The following is a 22,306-nucleotide window of genomic DNA, read 5'->3' as shown; positions in this document are numbered from 1 at the left end:
TGCCACGCAGCCAGAGCAAGATTGTAGCATGCAGACAGGGCCAAGGCACCAGAAGTGCCTGCCACAACGCTGCCCCTTCTATGGGATCGTTTTGCATGGGTCACCTTGCTCCGTGCCACTTAGCCAATTCCCAGCTGTTTGCACTGGGAAGGGCAAGGCTGGAAGGCTGCTGAGTGGTCTAAGTGGCATTGCAAGACCTCTGCCCAAGAGGGACACTCATACAAGATGCTGATAGGCCAAACTAATCAGATCATCTCTATGGGCTGGCCTGCACGCCAGTCACACTGAGAAATAATTAACAGATGACACCGTCACTGCCTGCAAAAGCAGAGATGTGCAGGAGTACTTAATGCCATGGAGACTTTCTAGCATTAATGAGCAGCACCAGGGTAGACTGAGGAACTCAAAGTTGCTAGAAATCCCTTGTATTTTCAATGAATGTTCAGTTTTCATAAAGCCTGCTGAAATTGATTCTGTTTTCTCTTACTTCTGCAAGTGTGAATGTATTTATCCCCTGCATTCCAGAAACGATCCCAGTGAACACAGATAGGTCCAAACTGGGACTGATCTCCTAGCTAGAGCAGCCTATCACCTCTGCTCAGGATTCCAGCTCAGGAGTCCTCAGAGGGCAACCAACTTACCCCGCAAAGATGACACCAGGATAGTGGCGAGAATTGTAGTTCTTCCTACTGTCAGGCAGTTGAATATATCATTGTTGTGCAGAGAGGACAGTGCATTTGAGGTTGACCCCTGAAAATATCATTGAATCTATCAGTTTTAGAGTCTCCTCTGGTTCCTATTCCACTTAAAACATGTTCTCTCTCAACCAGTGAAATCCTGTCTCTAGCCGCAGCATAAGCCAGGTAGCACAGTGACCAGAGAGGAGGAACAGAAGGCACCATGATGTGTACAAGACGGATGGATTCCCAAGGTTTGCGGGTGGTAGGAGGATGGGAGAGTTTTTTATTAGTTGTTGTTTTTGAGATTCACAGGCAGCAGAAACCTCTTTAAATTTCAAGTAATTAACAATTTAGAAGGCAGAGATCTAGAACTATAGGAGTACAATTAATGAGGACTCAGTCTTCAAAGTCCAAAGCAAGAGCAGATGGCGAAACAGTTTTCAGCATTTGGTGCAGGCCGTTATGGAAGGAAGAACTTGTTCCAGCATAAAAAGACATAAGAACGAGTACTAGTAGGCAAAGGAGACAGCCCTGGTAAACGAAGATAAAGACATCTAAATAGGGCTGGGCACGGTGGCTCACAGTAATCACAGCTTTTAGGGAGGCTGAGGCAGGAGGATTGCTTGAGGCCAGCAGTTCAAGACTGACCTGGGCAATATAGTGAGACCCTATCTCTATAAAAAACAAAAATAAATATAACTAGCTAGGCATGATGGAATGTGCCTGTAGTCCCAGCTACTTGGGAGGCCAAGGTGGGAGGCTCACTTGAGCCCAGAAGTGTCCAAGGCTGCAGTGAGCTATGATTATATCACTGTACTCCAGTCTGGGTGACAGGGAAAAAAGAAATAGAAAGAGAGAAAAAAATTTAAATAGGTCACACACAAAATTGGCCAGATTTACTGCAGTCCTGAAGGGCTAAGAGTCTGCCACTTTCTTAGTAAGGAGGAAACGGAGGTTAGTGTTAGGATCCGGTATGACTTATCTGTAACTTGCTGCATGTGCAGTTATAACTATGTGGCAGATTGTGTGGCATCTCCACTTCCTTCTCTATTCCCTTCCTTATCATTGTTAGGAAGCCCCAACTAAATCATTTTAGTCCCTGCTAAAATGACTTTATTTTCAACAGAATCCACCAATATGTTGATGTGGAAGCAAGGCCCCAGAATTACATAATAACTTACCCTCCAGTTTGTTTTAACACTGAAATAATCATAGTTGTTTTTTTTTTTTTTTTTTGAGATGGAGTTTCACTCTTGTTACCCAGGCTGGAGTGCAATGGCGCGATCTCGGCTCACCGCAACCTCCGCCCCCTGGGTTCAGGCAATTCTCCTGCCTCAGCCTCCTGAGTAGCTGGGATTACAGGCATGCTTCACCGTGCCCAGCTAATTTTTTGTAATTTTTAGTAGAGACGGGGTTTCACCATATTGACCAGGATGGTCTCGATCTGTTGACCTCGTGATCCACCCGCCTCGGCCTCCCAAAGTGCTGGGATTACAGGCTTGAGCCACCGCGCCTGGCCATAATCACAGTTTTCTGTGACTTTCCTCCATCATAGACAATAATCCTGTTGGTGGAACATCATGCCTTGCCCTCGGTTTGAAGTAGGAGGACAAAGCAAGCAGTGGAAAGAGATTGTCCAGGTAGGGTTTAAAGTGGCACACATGCTGTTTGGTCCCCTCCTTGCCCAGAGCAGGCATTGCTCATCCACTAGGCACTTCTTCCTGCCAAGGCACCTCTTCCTGCCAAGTCACTGTCTCATGATCCCTTTCAACACAGCCACGAGGAAGCCATGATACATCAACTGGTGTTGGCAAATGAGATCAGACCCACCAGTCTTATCCCACTTTGTTGTTTTCTGTAAGTAGTTAGAAAAAATCATGTCCAGAAAACAAATACTAGAATTGTTCTTAATATGTTCTTCAGAGTAAAAGTTTAAAATCCTAATGATGTTTAGACACTCAGGAATGAGTGAACCGCTTGCACTGATAGAATCAAAACAATACTGCAAATATTAGTCATGTTGTCTATTATGAAATATATCTCTGTGTATAGATATGAAAAAAAACCCCACAAAACTGAAGTCTGAGTTAAAGAGCCCTGCCAGGTAGAGTTAAATGCTCTTTAACCTGTAAAGAATTCAATTCCATTTGCCACCTCCAGATCTGGTATCCAGAAGGAAGACTAAGAAGCAGCCCCCGATGCAATTTACAAGATGTGTTCCTGTCTGGGGGTGCCACACGTTACACACCAGCTATGACTCAGAAGCCTTCACGGAAAGGAGCCTGTGCTGGCGGGCTGGTGTAGAGGCCTCCCCCAGGGAATCATGAGTTGGCAACCCCAGCAGAGGGGAAGCTGGCATGAAGCTCCTGTGTGGGGAGACGCCCCAGGGAAAGAAGGGGAAGGCCTTAGAGTACAGGTCAAAAGTACAGGACTAAAGTGCAGTGGTGTCTTTCCACATTCCTCCGCCACCTTGGCAAACCAGAATGGTAACTCAGACATGAATCTGAGCTCCTACTGCCATCATCAAAGTCTTTTAGAAAACAAAGACAGAAAAGAGTTCAAGAAACTCTCAAGAGTAACTTAAAACCCTGATAATCACACCAAGGGGCACCATGGAATTTTCAAGCTGAAACTGTCTTCACCATTTTTCCCTTGGAGACCACCATCATGTTCCAACTGTTCTCCTGCTTCTTTTCAGCCTAAGAATGAGCTGGGGTGAGCAGAGGTAGTGAAACCAGCACTTGATCCTGATCTTCCAAGCTCATCTGTCCTGTCACCAGCTCTGGGAATGTTTTGTTTGTTTTTCAAGAGAGTAAGAGAAGACAGAATTTCATGTTCGAGTACCTGTTTTCCAGAACACCTGAAACATGGCTATTTGATTGCCACAGCATGACAACCATTTTGCATCTGTTCTTAGCCAGTTTTCTCTTTGTACAGATGAGAAAATTAAAGCCCAGGGAAGTCAATAGGTTTGGCAAAATTGGACAACAGAGCTGCGATGAGGACCCAAGAAACCTGAGCCCTGGGCTTGGGATTTTCCCTCTATTCCACCCTGCCTTTCGTAGACAATAGCCTTGAAAACCTAAGAGCAGAGGACTGCACAGCTCAAGAGACTTGTGACCGAGTCGCTGGGTCATTGAGTTGTCATCAACTTGAGAAATGTCCTTTGTGCGTCAGTCCTTCCAGGCAATGCCCTTTTAGAATCTCAGTTGATGTCCACTGAATCACTAAGGTCCGACAGCCCAGTGGCTGATTCCGCCGGAGTTTATGAAGAAACAAATGGGGCAACGTGGAGAAAATGAATAGCATGCTGACACTTCTGCTTCCTTGAGTGCGGCATTAGGCTTGAATTATTATAACAGGAAATGCTAAACTACTACAGAAAGAAAAGGTGTGATTACTCATGTCAACGTTAAAAAATGCCATTTTTCACGAAGGGATTAATCAGCGGCCACGACGCTTGCTGCTCCTGATACAAAATACTTTCCTCTTCCCCATGAGTTTTCTTCTCCAAGCAGTAGGATTTCTTATATATAATCATGTGGTCCCTTCCAGTAAACAAAACAGAAATTAATAATATTCTTGTCTAGAGAGCATTAATCTATTCCACATTGTGGAGGTCTCTCACCAGGATGGGATGAATGGAGGTAAGAGAGGGGCCTGGAGCACACACTTTAAGCATGAGCGTCTCTTTAAGTTTCAGGCTCCAAATGTCTCACGTGTCTCACCCTAGCCCTGTTCTAGCTCTTCAGCTCCTTTTTGACTCCCAAGTGTCCTGTCTGGGGACAGGAGGATGCAGGATGGGCCAGAGATGACATGACAGAAGGGGACATTCCAGATGGGGGGTGTAGTGGGGACCGAACACTCAAACAGCCAGGGAGGGCCCTGCTGCCTTGGCCATTGGCTATTAGGGCTGTAGGAGATTCTGCTGTGTGCAACAGAGAAGCTAAGCCTAGAGGAAATGCTCAGGCCAGGCTGTGTATGCTTTAGCAGAAGTCTGAAGTGTGAGATCTTGATGAAAGCCGTGACAAAGCAGGGGGCAAAGCAGGACTCGGTGGGAAAACACTCAGTGCTGAGAAGGTTAGTCCAGAGTGAGAAGCAAAACCTGAATCCCTGAGGCAGGACTCCAGGCAGTAGAAACTGAGCTGTGCAAGTCGGAGAAGGCTGGGCAGCCAGACTAACTCCCTGTTAAGCCGGGTGAGCTACAACCACAGGGCTGCTTGCGTCCCCCTTAGCAAGGCAGGGCTGAGTGTGGGAGTGGATGCGGAAGGTGGTGAGCTGGCAGATCAGGGCACTCCGTATTTCTCCCACCCACTTTCTTCCCTGCCAGTTGGTTTCCTTGCATTGCTTTGAAACAAGATGCTCTCTTGTGCCTGCCTCCGTCAAAGACTGAAACCTTTGTTTAATGTTAGAAAATACCACGTTTAAAGGAGTCTCTGCTGGAGCAGCTGTACTATAGAATCAAGAAATGAATTTTGGGTAGGAAGAATAGAACCATATTCTTGCCCAAGAATTTCTGACCCAGTATTCATGAAATGATCTTCAGTGTGTTTACAAGTCTCCCAAACAAATCTGCAAAATTGTGTGGGTTTGCTTGAAATTTATAGAAAGGAGAATTCATTTAACTATAAAGTGCTCTCATGGAGAACAATGCCCTAGAAAGTATTCATGCTTCTCATTTACAGATTAGGACTTGACACACAGAGATGGGAGGACTTGGAGCTCCTCATCAGCAAGGCTTTGTCTTGCATCAGTATACCTCCAACATATTAGTCAATCAAGGAACATATGTAGAGTGAATGGATGATGAGTAAATGGATGGATGAGGGATGGATGAATGAATGAATGAATGAATGAAGGCTTCCTGCTCTCAGTCGACTCATACCCGCACTGCATCCCCACCGTGGCCCGTTGACTGCTTCAGCTCCAGCTTCATGTGGGGATGGTGAATGCCAAGAAGGGTAACTTTGGAATTGAGGGCAGATACAGTGGTGCAGAAGAGCTGGGCCCTCAGGGCACAGAGGCCTCCACTGCACGAAAGCCCCACCTGGTACACCTCAATTTGCCCTGTGCTCGTTCCATGCCTTCCCTCAGTAGAAGACTAAGCTGGGATGACTTGTGCTCGTGAAACTAGCCCTTGGTCCTGATCTCCCAAGCTCATTTGTTCTGCCTCCAGCTCTGGAAATGTTTTGTCTTGTATAGTTTTCAAGAGAGTGAGGGAAGACACAGTTTCATGTTTGAGGAGAGCATCTGTCTTCTAGAACACCAGAAACATGGCTGTTTGATTACCAAGTCAGACAACCATTTTGCATCTGGCATTTGCACTTCCATGTCTCCACTTTCTACCTTGTAGGGCAGGGAGGGTGGGTAACAGTGACCAGCAATGACAAGCTGCTCTAATGTGATCATTGGCTGATTAACCAGTGAAGTCTTCTTTCTTTCCTCCTCCCTTCCTCCTCTTTCTTTTCCTTTTTTCTTTTCTTTCCTCCTACCTTTCTTCTTCCTGCATTTTTTCCTTCCTTTTCTCTCACTCTTCCTTCCTAACTATGGGCTACTGGACCAAGTGCTACAGATTCCATTGAGTGAGATACAATCTTATAGACATAGTATCTCAGGGCCACGGGCAGGATATAGAGGATTATATCTCTGGGTCACGGGCTGGGTATACCCCCAGGAGGGAGTCATCTATGTAACACAGAAGGTCAGCAAAGATCTCACAGGCCAAGATAAAGTGACGATTGAGATGAAGCTTAAAAGACTGTTGCCAGGCAAACTCATGACTAAGGGCAGCGTGAGCAAAGAGAAGCAGCATGGCCTTTGGGAAGTACAAGTAACTTAGCGTGACAGGCATGGGCCCAAGTTTATGTCTACTATAAAAAATAAAGGTGAATGCGTCTGGAAACCACAAGAGTCCATGCTAGAGCATATTAACCAGTCAATATATATCATGAAATTATCAATATTATTAATCATCACAACAGTCAGTACTTATGACCCTTGTGGCTGCTAATCCGAACTAAGTAAAGCACTAACTGGGAGTCTAGAAAAACTCCTAGCTTCATGCTTGAGAGGCAGAGTGAACGGTTTTCATTGAGGATAAGGTGTTTCTATTTGCAAAGACCTTCTGATATAGCCCATTGCTCCATGAAACCCCTCTCACTGTCAGTGCAGTCATCTTTACAGGGAAAATAGAAGGGGTCTGAATTAATGTTTGTAAAGGTCTTAGAACAGAGCCTATTACAGAGTGTTATGCATGTGTTTACTAAGTAAATAAGGATGAATACTTGTTGAATATCATGTGCCATTTATGATCTTAGGTGCTTATTTAATTGCCTTCCATCAACCCTGAAAGTTAGATCTAAATTCTTATATTTATAGAGACTGAGGTTCTCAGAGATTCAATAACTTGCCTGAAGTTACTAATAAGCAGCCAAGCTGGAGTTCAAACCTAAACCCATCGAAGTACGTGTTGCTTCCAGCTGGGACACCCGCCCTACTCAGGGCTGGCTGGAATCCTACATCCTTCTGTGTCATATCTGACTGTTGACGGAAGCAGCAGATGGCCAGAACATTTTCGTCGTGGTAAGAACATTTTCAGACACAGGGTTGGTGAGCAGGCCCCAAAAGTCAGTGCAGTGGTCCTGTGTGGGGTTCAGTATAGGGTACGGCTCAGTGGTCAAGATCTTCAAGCCTGTACAGCCAGCCCCAAGCTCTAGATCCCTGATTATTCTAGAATTGAATAGGCACATAATTCTTTTTTTTTTTTTTTGAGACAGAGTCTTGCTCTGTTGCCAGGCACCAGGCTGGAGTGCAGTGGCACAATCTCGGCTCACTGCAACCTCCACCTCCCAGGTTCAAGCAATTCTCCTGCCTCAGCCTCCCGAGTAGCTGGGACTACAGGTGCATGCCACCACACCCAGCTAATTTATATATTTTTAGTAGAGACAGGGTTTCACCATGTTGGCCAGGATGGTCTTGATCTCTTGACCTGGTGATCTGCCTGCCTTGGCCTCCCAAAGTGCTGGGATTACAGGCTTGAGCCACTGCGCCCTGCTGGGAACATGATTCTAACATAACCCAAGTGCTGAAAGAGAGTGAGTACACAAACGGGAAAGTGTTGATGAATGAAGGTGGAGCTTATCCAAGTTCAAACAGCTTCGCATTTGTAGGATTTTCATAGGATCTTCACCCTATGCCTTTTTCCCCCAAGAAATTTCAAGAAAGGACCATTTTTAGTGATGGATCAGGAAGGAACCTTGATACTACTTTCTTACTTCCTTCAAGAAAAAGCCCTGGATGTTCTGATATATTTAAGAAGAAATAAGGGATAGGAATAGAATAGACAAACCAAAAGTCCAAAACCCTAGAGTTCTAAGGCCTGCTCTTTCATGAACTAACTATATGACTGGTGGCAACTAATTCTCCATGCTTCAGTTTACCCATATTTAAAATAAAAGGTTTGGGCTGGATCATTTTTGGTAAATGCTCAAACTTTAAAATATTGTAAGCCAATAATGGAACAAAACTAAGTTCCTTCCAATAAATGTGTTTCTTTCTCCTGTCCTGCAAAAGCTGGCCTGACCACCTCCTTTCACAAGAGTATTTTCTGTGCTGTGAACCCTCTTTCTTCTTTCCAAGGCCACATAGTTCTGCCCACACTAATTTCCCAAGCACTTTCAGGCACCAGTTAATTTTCTTCATAGCACCTACCACAACTTGTCATTATATATTTATAGGTTTGTTTGTTTTATAGAGACTGTTTCTCCCATGAGATTGCAAGTTCCATGAGAATGGCTACTATGCCTGCTTTGTTTCAAATGCATATCCATTGTCCAAGCATTGTGTGTGGAACATAAAAGGCTATTGGTTAGTTCCTAAATTAATCTGTCATCTTCCCTTTTTTGATCATGATCATAGATAACATTTGTTAAGGACTTGCTAGAGATCAGACATTGAGCTGATGCTTTGCAGGTATGACCTCATGAACGTATCACAACAGCCTTACCTGGCAGGTTCCATCTGTTTTGCAGATGACGACACTGAGGATCCAAAAGGTCATGAAGTTAGCGTACTCTAGAACCTAGATCCAAACCACAGCTGACTCATTCAGAGTCTAAGTACTGAGCCCTTGTAATATGCCACCTTGGGTCCTCAGTGACTGTGAGCATTAGGTCTGACATGAAGGTTCTCAGGATGTGTATACTGAATTGAGTCTCTGTGTGAAGGAGCTAACAGATGGAAAATGGAGGTCGTATTTATGACCCATGGGGCTGATAATATGAAGCTTCAGTGCCTGAGGTGGATTCTGAAATCTGGAGTGAGGATTGGTAGAGTAGAAAATCTCTTTCTAACAATGAGATTCATTCTTGTATGTGTAGAGTTTAACAAAGCTCCTTTCTTCCATCGTATGAGGGTGTGACTTCAAATTTTTCTTGAAATGCACATTTTTAATTAGAAGATTGTATGTGGGTTGCCAAGCTTCTGAGAACTGAAAGGACACTTGTGCCTGGGGGACAGTTACAGAGACTGGTCCCACGGTAAGTGCATAATAAAAAATACACAAAGAGCAACTGAAATTAAATCCACAGGGAACCCTTTGCACTTGGTTTCAAATACCTAAAGACTTGGCAGTTACAGAATAAAGAGAAAGAATAGAAACAAAAGTCAGTGTCAATTTGCTTAATTTGGGGTTCTTTTTCCTGAGTATCTTTTTGAGAATCTGAGAATCAGAAATGTTGGTGACTGTGAAGTCTAAGATCCCTCCTGCAGATGAGAGACTGAGGCCCGAAGAAGTCATGGCAAGGTCAAAGCAAGGTCAAACTAAGTGAACTATGGGTCGAAAAGAAGAGAAGGCATCACTGTGTGCTACAGCAGGGCTGGTAGAGGAAGATGGGGATTGATGGGGAGTGCAGAGTTGGGGGTGGGGCAGGCAGCTCTCTAGCAATGTGGCTCCTGCTTTGTTCAAAGAAAACTTAGAAATTGTTCAACAAGAAAATGAATATGTCAAGAAAATCACATATCAAGGAATATAGAGTCACTTATTAGTGTCTGTCTATAGGATATAATCTGATGGACAGTGGGGGTCTTTTCTTCAGACCCCAGCTGCAAGACAGATGAATAAATTCACTGAAACATAGAATACAGTCAAAGATTGGTCTAGGCGTGTCCATGGCCTCTCACCTGAAGGAGTTAATGGCCACTGGCCCCAACTCCCTGGCCTTGCTGGCCTTCATTCAGCACACATTCAATGGCAAAGACTTTGAGTTAACACTACCAGAGGGTAAAGATTAAGGGCCAGGTCCTGAGGCCTAAAGCAAAAACTATTAGTGGGTAATATCCCTGGTCAACCTCCCCCGAGAGAACCATCTGGACTGATCAAAGGTTAGATGTAGGACCACATGAGTAAACAAGTAAGTTAGATAAACTCCCCACATTCCTTAGTTTCTACCCTAATTTATTTAACTAAGGGAACGAGGCTGCCTTCAACCAAGTACTATAATAAAAACCCTCAGGCCTTCCAAAAAGGTTTGTGTATATTCTCTATAACTAAAATTTCTCCCACCAGCCTGATTGAACCCCCACAATGGACTGTAGGAGAAATCCCAGATTCTTTGGGGCTCCTTTGCTGCCTCAAACTCTCTTATACTTGAATCCCCCCAGCCTTAGACACATTGCTGTCCCTTAAACTTGAGAGTGGCACCAATAAATCTCCAAATAGCCTGGACTGAACTGCAATCAGAATAATATTAATGCAGAATATATATATATATATGTATGTATGTGTGTGTATATATATATAGCTGTCTGCTATACATATTAATGCAGAATATATATATATGTATTGTGTGTGTATGTGTGTGTATATATATATACATATATACACATACACACATATAATTATATATTATATAATATAATGCAGAATAATATGATGCAAAAAGAATGGGCCATTGAAAAGGTGAATGGTAGTATCTTACAAAATATAATACAAAGGGCAGAATAGCCTGGTACATTCAGCACTGACCAGGGGAAAGAAATATAGTATCTGAAGGATGCTAGTAGATCTAATCACTAGAGGTGTAGGGTAGGATGTAGAAATATTTCACAGGGCATTTTAATAAAATTTTCTCCAAGCTGGATCTGATTCCATGGCTGCAAATAATCTTCATATAAAAACTTCAATGACCAGGCCAGGTATGATGGCTCACAGTGGTAATCCTAGCATTTTGGGAGGCTAAAGTGGGAGGAGGATCACTTGAGGCCAGGAGTTGAAGACCAGCCTGAGCAACATTGGGAGATTTCATCTCTACAAAAAATTGTTTTTAATTAGCCAGCTGTGGTGGTATGCACCCATAGTCCTAGCTACTAAAGAGGCTGATAAGGAGGATCCCTGGAGTGAGCCCAGGAGTGAGCTGCAGTGAGTATTGCACTCCAGCCTGGGCAACAGAGCAAAACCCTGTCTAAAAAATTTAAAAAACAAAGCACAACAAAACTTCAATGATTGATGACTTGGTGTGTGTAATTTTTAAAACCTTGATTTTAAAGCTTGAGTCTAGGAATGAAATATGAGCATGAATGTGCACAGGACTGCTAAGAGCTGGTTTGAGCACAATAAAGAAATAAGAACTGGGGCCCTTATCAAAGGCAGACAGCTAGAAATCTTCACAGGGGATTTATGCTCAAGTCCAAGCCTCCTTTCTACCCTGGTAGCTCCAGGAGCTTGTCCTGTCCTTAGCTTCCACTTCCTTCATAGATAATCAGCCATGAATGGACATGAGTGGTCCAGTCACTGGGGAAAGAGATCCTTCTTGCTGTAAATACATGGATGGTGTGGCTTTGGTGGCCACCTCTGTAAAGTGAGTTGTTGAAAGGACCTCTTAGGAAGTCTATGAACCTGTGACATGGTTTGGCTGTGTCCCCACCAAAATTTCATCTTGAATTCCCACACATTGTAGGAGGAACCCAGTGGCAGGTAATTGAATCTTGGGGGCAAGTCTTTCCCATGGTGTTCTCATGACTGTGAATAAGTCTCACAAGATCTGACAGTTTTAAAAAGAAGAATTCCCCTGCACAAGCTCTCTCTTTGCCTGCTGCCATCCATGTAAAGATGTGACTTGCTCCTTCTTGCCTCCACCATGATCATAAGGCTTCCCCAGCCACGTGGAACTGTAGGTCCAGTTAAACCTCTTTCTTTTGTAAATTGCCCTGTCTCAGGTATGTCTTTAACAGTGTCATGAAAATGGACTAATACAACTGAATAGAGGAGGGTCCGATCCCAAAGCCTGATCATGCTCTGAGGCAACAAGCCCCTCTTTACAGACTGACACCTTGGCAGTCAGCCATTCTTCAGCAGGTGATCCCCTTCTCCATCCCCCAAGCACCGTCCTGTCAGTGCTGCCCCCTGCTGGCAGGCGTCTCTCACTCTGCAGTGCAGGGGTCCACGGCTGGCCATGACAGCAGGGCTTACCTGCCCTTGCCACTCATTTCCACCTGGCTGTGGTTAAGCCCCTTCACCTCTTTATATCCCCGAGTTTCTTCTGTTCTTTCACCTACACAGGGAAAATACTGCCTCAGAACTTACTCACAGCCCAAATGACAGCATGTCTAGGAAAAGGTTTTAAACGCTCCTATCATTTTACAGATATGATAGGCTGGTAACAACTCCATCAGCACATACTTCTAAAGATGCTCCACGTACACTCATCAATATAATGCAGATCACGTGAATATCCCCCTCTCCAGCCATTTGCCTTGAAATGGACAGAAGTCCGAGACAGGTGGCCAGATGGCAAGAGATCTGAGGGTGACCTTATTTGTCCACCTTAGTGTTTTATTACAAAAAAGAAAAGTCTTGATTCACTTCCATGAATAAACCAAGTTTCTCCTAAACATAAGTTTGTTTCTTATTCTTTTTGGAATATTGAAAATGACCATGGAGAATCTAATTCACAAAACATCTCCAAGCACCTGAAGATGATACTAATGGTACCTTTCAGTTTGCTCATCTGTATACAAATTAAAGTTATTTTGATTCCTATATATCATTCCCTGCATTTTACTCTGTGTCCCATGTATCATTGTTTTTACTTCATTAGCTAACAGTTGAAAGCATTAGAAACTATTTTTACTTTACTACTACTACTTTTTTTTTTTGAGACAGGATCTCACTATGTTGCCCAGACTAGAACTCCAGGCCTCAAGTGATCCCTCTGCCTCCACATCCCAAGTAGTTGGGATTACAGGTGTGAGCCACCATGCCCATCTCTGGGCCAATTTTTCTTTAATACCAAACAGCACAATTTGAGAATGTCTGTTTTCTTACTCTTCTACTACCAGACTACTTAACAACTGTTCTGAACTAAAGGTGGGTATATTCACTTGCCTAGAACTTCTGCTTAAAATTTATTTATAATGTAGTTGTCCTAATAATAGTGTAGCTGTCCCAGTTGTCATAGTAGTAGGGTATTTATAATGTGACTAAATAAATCCCAAATATGGCTAAGATTCTAGAGGAGGAAACAAAGAACACTGAACTCTCTCATCCTTCCCACTGACTACTTTAGAAGGTTCTGATGATTAATCTCCATGCTGGATACCGTGTGGCCCCAACCTCTAAGAGCCTTCAGTTTATGTCCTTAGGGCGGATGCACATATAGTAAAATATTGTTCACAATGGAGCTGGTGCTTCGAAGGGCAAAACATGCTTATATGATGAATCTTGGCAGGAAAGCAATATAATTTCCTACTCACAAAACATTTTTCTCAGTCCACTCTCTCTGTGCCATTCTGAAAAAATCCGGAAATCACACCAGCATTCTTTATTTTTAGCCCATCCAAAATTTCACTCACTTGCAGCGTGTGGGCAAGAAGTTATCTTTAGAACTATCAACCAAATGCATTGGAATCACAGATTATTAGGGCCTGGGTAACTCTCTACGTGATTTGTTTTTTCTTAGCTTGGGAACCCCAATATAGAAAACTCAGCTGGAATGAGGACCTAAAGTCTTGTCGAGTTGGTTTCTCCCTTTGTCTGCTGCTCAGACACTGTCAGGTAATCTTAGGTTTCTTTTTTTATCAATTTTCTTTTCTTTTCTTTTATTAAGACAGAATTTTGCTCTTGTTGCCCAGGCTGGAGTGCAGTGATGTGATCTCAGCTCACTGTAACCTCTACCTCCCAGGTTCAAGCTATTCTCCTGCCTCAGCCTCCCGAGTAGCTGGGACTACAGGCATGTGCTGCCAAGCCTAGCCGATTTTTTTTTGTACATATATATATTTAGAAGAGACAGGATTTCACCATATTGACCAGGATGGTCTCGCTCTCTTGACCTTGTGATCTGCCTGCCTCAGCCTCCCAAAGTGTTGGGATTATAGGTGTGAGCCACTGCACCCAGTCCAATCTTAGGTTTCTAAGGAGCAACTGGACAACCAGGGATCTAGGCCAACCCTATCATTTTGCAGATGAAGCAACAGAAGCCCCCAGGGAGGAAGTGACCAGCTCAGAACCTCTGGCAGTCACTGGCCATGCCAGGAGAAGAATTTGTGTCTCCTGACTTCCAGGTAAGTGTCCTTTCCATGGCATATGCATAAGATGTGGTTACAATGAAACTACTTGTTTTCTGATCCCATTAGCCAGGAAAGTTCATCTGAGAAACAGGTGACTGATGGGAAAGTTTGCCTACCCGAGGCATGAGGAAATCAAGTGCCTTCATCATAACTAGACAGTAGCTCTTTTCTTTGACTGAGAGGAGTATGAAAAGTGCAAAGAGAAACAAGACTTAGGAACAATTTCCTGGAAGTTACTCCATTATGTTTTGCTGTGGTGTGCTATTCAGAAAAGCATTTGCCTGCCACTCCTTGCCTGTGTGACTTTGAGTCACTTGACTTCTCTGGGCCTTTGAAGCTCTTATGTCCTCTGAAAGCACAGCAGAGGCTCTGTTCTGGCCGTTGGACATCATGATGCTCTGTTGTCCTCCCCAGGTGGTCACATACCCCAGATCAGCTCCTTTTTTCCTTCCTTGTCTCAGTACCAGGATATCCTTAATGTTATGTGGGTTTTTTTTTGATGGGGGAAGAGAGGGGACATAGGTATTTTGTGCATAGAATAATTGTCTTCCCAGCTGGATATTTTTTGGGACTTTGACTGTGTATTTTTGCTTCTTTTAACATCTGCTCTTGTCTTACTTATAATGCAGGAACCCAGACCCCTGCAGAGTCACACTGGTATCTCCAGAAGTTTCTGAGAGCCTTATATGTGCTCCCATCCTTGTCTCTTATTGCTGTTCCAGGACTCTCTGCACAGACCATGACATCTGCCTGGCATCACTGACACTTCCACGGGCACTGCTGTGCCCTCTTGTCACTGTCCTTACCAGCTGCAGAAAATGACTATAGTCACTACCTGTATTTTCTTCCTTTCTCTGATGTGTGTGCGTTTCCAATTTTTCCCTCCCTTTCCCCTACCATTTATTTATTCCCCAGGCGAGTGGATATCTAGCTAGGATTGTGACCATGCTAGAGAAGGCAGAGACATCACCCAGAGCGGGAAGCACTGACCGTGAGACATGGAGTCTCTCCTCCTGCAGGGAAGGGAGATACATTTTCATTTGCATAAGGGCTAGTTGTATAAGGCAAGAGCATATTGCTGCTGTTATCATTTAAAAGTTTAATTATGGAAAGAAGGGTGTACATGGATATTAAATAATAAAAAAGGTGAACTATTGTACACTCAACACCTATCTCAAGCCCCTGAGCTTGCCTTTCTGAGCTACAGAGTAGAAAGCTAAAATTAGATTTCCTGATTATTCTTCCAGCTAGGGAGCTTCCTTGAGAAATTGTGTAGTACAAGACCTGAAATTAAGATTCAATAACATGGGAAGGCCTCAAATGGCCTCATCTCAAGTCCCCTGCCCACTCTGCTATGGCAGATAAGGTCCCCTAAGCAAACAGCTCTCCTTGTCATGGAGACCAGGCCCAGTGTCTGCTTCTCCCTGAGTGGTGGGTTTGAGGCCCCTGCCAGCACACAGAAATATTCAAACAAGCCAATCACATCCTCTCGTGGGAACCAGGCCTCACCTCTCCCTCTTTTATTGCAAAGCCTGCCTCCCACAGACCCTGCTTGTTCACTGTGCTCCCAAACAGAATCTTCATATGGCACTGTATGAGATGCACTGTCTTCCTACCTGGACACTGAGTGTACATGACTAATAAACTGCTGTTTATCTCATCTGTCCAGTGCTGGGTGTCATATGTTTGGCCATTCCCATAGCCTAGAGGGCTAGGGAAACCCTCCCTCACCAAGTACCTGAAGAGGAAGTGGTTGAAATACATGGCTCCACCAAATAGGTGTTGTTGCATGAGATTTCGGGACAGAAGTAAGAAACATGGGAGTAGTGATGTGCAAAGTACAGAGACAGAGGCATCTGTTCTTCTAGGGGAGCAATGGAGAAAATGTTAGTGTTCGCCACAGAATACTATGCAGCCATGAAAAGGAATGAGATCATGTCCTTTGCAGGACACTGCATTTTCCCGCTTATAAGTGGGAGCTGAATGAAGAGAACACATGGACACAGGGAGGGGAACAACACACACCGGAGCCTGTTGGGGGCAGGGGGAGGGAGGGCATCAGGAAGAATAGCTAATGAATGCTGGGCTTAATACCTAGATAATAGGTTGATCTGTGCAGCAAACCACGATGGCACACTTTTACCTATGCAACAAACCTGCGCATCCTGCGCATGTACCTAGGTACTTAAAACAAAAGTTGAAGATAAAAGAGGAATTGTTGCTTTTGATTCCCTTAATAATATAATAATAATTTGGTTGCAATGGTAGGTGGAAACACTTCTATTTCTAGAACAGTCCTGCACTGTTGCTGGGTTCTTCTCTTGGCTCTGCTACATCTGGCTTCCCTTTTTCCTAGCTATGTAGACTCTTACACTGGTTCTCTGGATCTTTAGAGGCTCCATAAACTAAGTGATGTACTTTCATAAACTGCTTCTTACTTAAACTACCTAAAGTGGATTCAGATGTAATTAAAAACTGGATGATACAAGTGACTTAACAACACAGAGTTTTCTTTTTCTCACAGAACATAAAGTCTGGAGGCAGACGGTTGTGGATGGTGCAGCCATCAGGTACATGTTAGTGTCACTTTGCCAGGCCCCTTCCATCTTTCTGCAAAGCATTTGTCCTAATGGCTGCAAAGGTGGTTGTTCCACCTTCAGTGTCATGTCTACATTCCAAGCAGGAAGAAGAAAGTGGCATGGAAAAAGTATAAATCTGTTTGCTTCTGCTGTGTAACAAACAAACCTCTAAATCTGGTGGCTTAAAACCACCACCATTCCATCAGATGTGTGGTTCTTCAGCTCTCCTTAGCTCAGCTGGTCTCGATGGGGTTCACTCAAACATCTGCAGACTTCTGGAGGGTTGGCTGGAGGTTGGATGATCTAGTATGAATCATTCATGTGTCTGGCTGTTGACATACTATTGGCCAGAGAGACAAGAGTTATGAGGCCACATGTCCCTTATCAAACAGCAGGCCAGCTCTGGTGTCTTCACATGGCAGTTTCAGGTCTCCAGGAACAGTGAGAGAAGGGACCCTCCATGGTGCAGAGCATCTGAGCCAATGGGCTGTCAGCTGTCTGTGCTAACATCATGCAATCTGTTTTTGTTTGCATCTTGTTTGCTATTGTACCATTGACCAAAGCAATTCACAAGACCAAGCCCAGAGTCAAAGGGTGAAAAAATAAACTGCGTTTCGATGAGAGGAGTTGCAGAGTCAATTCCACAAGTATGACAAAGGGAAGAATGTGGCCGTTCTTGAAATCTAACACAGAGAGGCACCAAATCAGGAGAGCAAAACTGTCCTGGAAACCTCTGTCAGACCTCTATTTCTCATTGATCAGAACTGCAGTTTGGCCTATGATCACCCTTGTCGGCAAGAGAGGCTGTGAATGCAGTGTTTGTTTTTTGTTTTTGTTTTTGTTTTTTAATATCTGGGTGTTTCTTCTTCTGGAACAAAGTTGTAGCTCTGTGAGTAATGAGGGTGAGGGAATGAGAACTGGAAAGAGTATTAGCAATGTCTGCCTTGCGTAACATGAGGAGCTAGAGTGGAGCCACTTCTGTGCAACTGCACTCTCATTCTGTTTTCTATGGAAGGTACGGTGGGGACTGATGCCATAGTCTCCACCATTTAATGGCAGAAGCTTTGTAACTATGCAGCTGTCTTTTGAGCTTTTTGTGATTGGTTCACCAGACCAACTCAGACATCATAGTTGGTCAAGGTTAGTGTCTGTCCTCTTAACACACAAAACACGTGTCTTACTATTACCTCCTCCTCCCCTAAATAACACTCAACACATGCACGGCATGAATGCTAGACCATGGTAGAAGAATGAGCTGCCATTGTGGTGTGGTCCTGTTTGTGGCACAGGCCCTGGGGCTGGTCATGGTTAGTCTGGCATGTCATTGTCAATCCTGCTGTTTCATAGTCATGAGACAAAGCACAGACAACTAACAGCCCATTGGCTCAGACGCTCCTTATGATCTAGAGAATCTGTGTTCTTTTTTACAGGAATCCAGCCTCTTTGTGTGCCGTTTTGAAAAATGGACATGTTATTGAAGTCCAGAGACAAACCTCTGAATGAACTACATCTGAACTTTTAAAATTCTTTTTTTCCCCTCTTGGTTAAATCTCAGTGGAGCCAGAGACAATCATCATTTTCATGAACACAAGCTAAAGGTTTGTTGCCTGTTGAGCAAAGTAGCTGCTTCCTATTGCAAAAGAACTGATTCCTATTCGCATTGCGTTGGTGTTTTCATTGAAATTTCCATTATCCTATTCCTTACAATGGAGTTATAGATGAAAATTGTCCTGACTGTGTTTCTCAAGCAAAATCTCTCCCAATTCAAAATATGAGAATGGAATAGAAGAGGGAGAACCACATTTCTCCACATATAGATCATCTTGGTAAGGAAAAGATATATATTTTTTGTCCTGGTGTTCATAACCATTTTACATCAGAATTGCTAGCTTCATCAGCCACACAGGAAAATAATGGATTAAAATAGAGTCATGGTGGTGGATGTAAAGGTGGTAGTCTCTAAAGATGCTCTGGTAATAATGGCAACCTGTGTGTTAGGGGTCTCCTCTGAGCCAGGCCCCACCCCAGAGCCCATAACTTATCCATGCATCCTGGGGAAACTACATTCACTACCAAGTGGCCTTTGATTGGTCTCATTGGAAAAGTGGGAGGACAGCCCTGTCACAGCATGGTGGTGCCAGTTCTGGCTCTGCGACATGCTAGGTGACCTTGGCCAAGGAATTTATGCTCTCTGAGCCTCAGTTTTCTGACCTGGAAACCAAAGTGAATCCGTTGATCATGATACCGTCCCTATCTTCCTTCTTCAGAAGCGTAGCAATGGAGCAAATGCATTTGAAAGTGCTTTGTCGACTAGAAAGCTCTATTCCGACATAAGAAAGATGGATTGCCAAGAGTTATAGAAAAAAAAAAAAAGGATGAATCCACCACGTCAGGTACAACCAAGTCAATCATTCTCCTCAGAGGATGGTGCCAACCCTGTGCTCTCAGCCTCTACTGGAGAAAGGAAAAGTGAGCATTAAGCCCTGTTTTAGTCCATTTTGTTGCATTGCTATAAAGGATTAACAGAGGCTGGATAATTTATAAAGAAAAGGAGTTTATTGGGCTCATGGTTCTGTGGGCTGTACAAGAAGCATGGTACTAACATCTGCCTCTGGTGAGGCCCTCAGGATGCTTCCATTCATGGCAGATGGTGAAGGGGGAACAGGCATCACATGATGAGAGAGGGAAGAAGAGAGGAAAAGCAAGTAGTACCGGGCCCTTTACAACAGTGAGTTCTTAAGGGAACTAAGAGAGCAAGAACTCACTCATTAAAGAGAGGAGGGGACCAAGCCACTAAGGAGGGCTCCATCCCCATGAGCCGAACACCTGCCACCCGGCCACACCTCCAATATTGGGGATCACATTTCAACATGAGATTTGGAGGGAACAAACATACAAACCACACCAGAAGCCTTTCTTTATGCAATGATAACTACCATAGCCACCATTTTCTAGTGCTGACCGAGCCAAGCAAAGTCAATCATGCATTATTTAATATAATCCTTGAAAAAAACTGCTGTGATTATATGGGTAAAGATACTGAGGTTCAGAAAAATTAGGTAATACAATATCACACATCACAACACTAGTAAGTAGAGGGGCTGGGTTTCCAGTGCAAGCTTGTCTGACCCCAAAGACTATGTTCTTAACCATTCTCTGTTATTTTTACTGGGGAAGAATAAGAAACTCATTCTCTTGAAAGGTAAATATCCGTGGTAGAAAGAGACTCAGAATTGCTGAGAGTCCAACTTAGCCTGACCCGACAAACTAACCTCCTCTCTACTTTATCTCTCTTTGGAAACAAAGTCTTTAAGGAACTTTTTTCTTTCAAAGTCACCCTGAATTGAGTCCTATTTTTGCAAACATTCATCGAGTGCTTGTTAGGTATGAGGCATACATTCTGTGTATGTGTATAAATCTACTTAATCCTTATGACAATCTATGAGGAAGATACTTTTAAAATAATTTAAGTTCTAGGATACATGTGCAGAACGTGCAGATTTGTTACATGGGTATACATGTCCCATGGTAGTTTGCTGCACCTATCAACCCGTCATCTAGGTTTTAAGCCCTGCATCATGCATTAGGTATTTGTCCAAATGCCCTCCCTCTCCTTGTCCACCCATCCTCCGATAGGCCACGGTGTGTGATGTTCCCCTCTCTGTGTCCATTTGTTCCTGCTGTTCAACTCCCACTTATGAGTGAGACCTTGAGAAGATACTATTATTGTTGCCATTCTAAGGATGATAAAACTGAGGCCGAGGAGGGGTATGACACTTGTCTCAGGTGACAAGGCTATCAAGTGACAGAGACAGATTCCAACCCAGGCAGTCTAACTTCAGAGCCTGTGCTTCCATGCTATGCACAGTAAAAATGTTTGAAAGAATACACACCAAATTATTAGCATTTATCTCTGCAGATCTGGATTTGGATGGGAAATGCAGAGATGGAGACTTTTACTTTATTTTGTCTTTACTTAAGCACTCTGCACTTTTTATTTTTATTTATTTTGAGACAAGGTCTTACTGTGTCATCCAGGCTGGAGTGCAGTTGGGTGATCATAGCTCACTGTGACCTCAACCTCCTGGGCTTAGACGATCCTCCCACCTCAGTTTCCTGAGTAGCTGGGACAGTAGACATGTGCCACCATGCCTGGCTCATTTAGGATTTTATTTTTTGTAGAGACCAGGTTTAGTCATGTTGTCCAGGCTGGTGTCTAACTCCTGCACTCAAGCGATCTGCCCACCTCAGACTCCCAAAGTGCTGGGATTACAGGTGCGAACCACCACTGTACCTGGCCACTCTGGACATTTTTACAATGTGTAAATATTTGTATAATTTAAATGTACATATATTTAAATATCTTTTACAGTCAATCTAATTTAGAAATGAATTAAAAATTATTTATAGTGACGGGACTGAGATTTTCTAGGGGATTCCAGAAATCTAGAAAAGATGGCAAGAGTGGCATGGTTGCGATGAAGCTGGACTCTGTACTTATCAGGTACGTCTGGCACCTCCAGGGCAAAGGCTTTCCTTCCCCAGCCTTGATCCCAGTGCTACGCCAGCAGGCAGGCAGAGCAGTGGCTCTGTGGCTGCATTATGTGGATTTATATCCACTCTGAACCAGAGGGCAAATGGGAAAATGTAAATTTTGGCAGCTGCTTTTGTGGGCCCTGACCTCCAGGGACTCATTCAACCCCAGACCTCACACTGGGAATGATTTCCCCACATCCGCTGTAATTTATTGACAAGAGTTGTTTCTCTTCCTGATACTGAAGGAATTGCCCAGCACATTTTGAACAAAGCTCCACACGGGTCAAAGAGACACACTGAATCATCATTTCCTCACACCACCAGCCCTGCCCAGGGTCATGTTTTTCCCTCCCTACTTTCTCATTTTTGAAGACACTGGCAGCACAAATCATCCGCAGACATTTTCCATTGTCTTCCTGCCAGACTGAAAGAAAGGCAAATCCCCATCTCGGTCTTGACCCAGCATTATTTCATGCTGCCTCGTTGCAGACAAATCTTTTTGAGATAAGAGTTTCCCGTGTTTCATGATGTTAACTTAGAAATACGGAGATTTCAAATTGCTTTGTCCCAAATGTCATTAAATTAAATAGACTGTACCTTTCCACATTTTGGACAGACTGGTGAAACCACACCATATTATCCTGAGTGTTTTCAGAGAATTTCAAGGTATGCTTAGGTATGGCTGCCTGTCCAAGTTAATGATAGTAAGCTCTTTTTTTTTTTCTGATGGGAACAAATAATACCATTTGAATGTTTCTCAGAGTGTCACCAGGTGTTCTGTAAATGGTTCTGTGGTCTGATCAATCAAAACCGTGTTATGTCTCACCCAACCCTTGTGGAGGTTGTGATCATCGCAGTGGTGACTTTATTCACAATAGTTACTGCTTCCTGGAGTCTTTCACGGTGCCAGGCACCACTGTCAGCACCTTTGCCAATCCCTGCAATGAC

At 43.8% G+C, this 22,306-nt stretch overlaps 1 long non-coding RNA gene across 1 annotated transcript; it reads left to right on the top strand.

Moving 5' to 3' along the window:
* Positions 1 to 9,623: 9,623 nt before the first annotated feature.
* LOC118146685 (uncharacterized) lies at positions 9,624 to 16,247 on the top strand. The gene is made up of 3 exons (XR_004732526.3): positions 9,624 to 13,731; positions 14,139 to 14,237; positions 14,873 to 16,247. It is a non-coding gene; the product is annotated as an uncharacterized LOC118146685 (long non-coding RNA).
* Positions 16,248 to 22,306: the final 6,059 nt, after the last annotated feature.

Source organism: Callithrix jacchus, chromosome 13, assembly GCF_049354715.1.
Source record: "Callithrix jacchus isolate 240 chromosome 13, calJac240_pri, whole genome shotgun sequence".
Lineage (NCBI taxonomy): Eukaryota > Metazoa > Chordata > Mammalia > Primates > Cebidae > Callithrix > Callithrix jacchus.
Note: the sequence above shows the minus strand (reverse complement) of the source record. Positions and strands in the feature narration are given on the sequence as shown.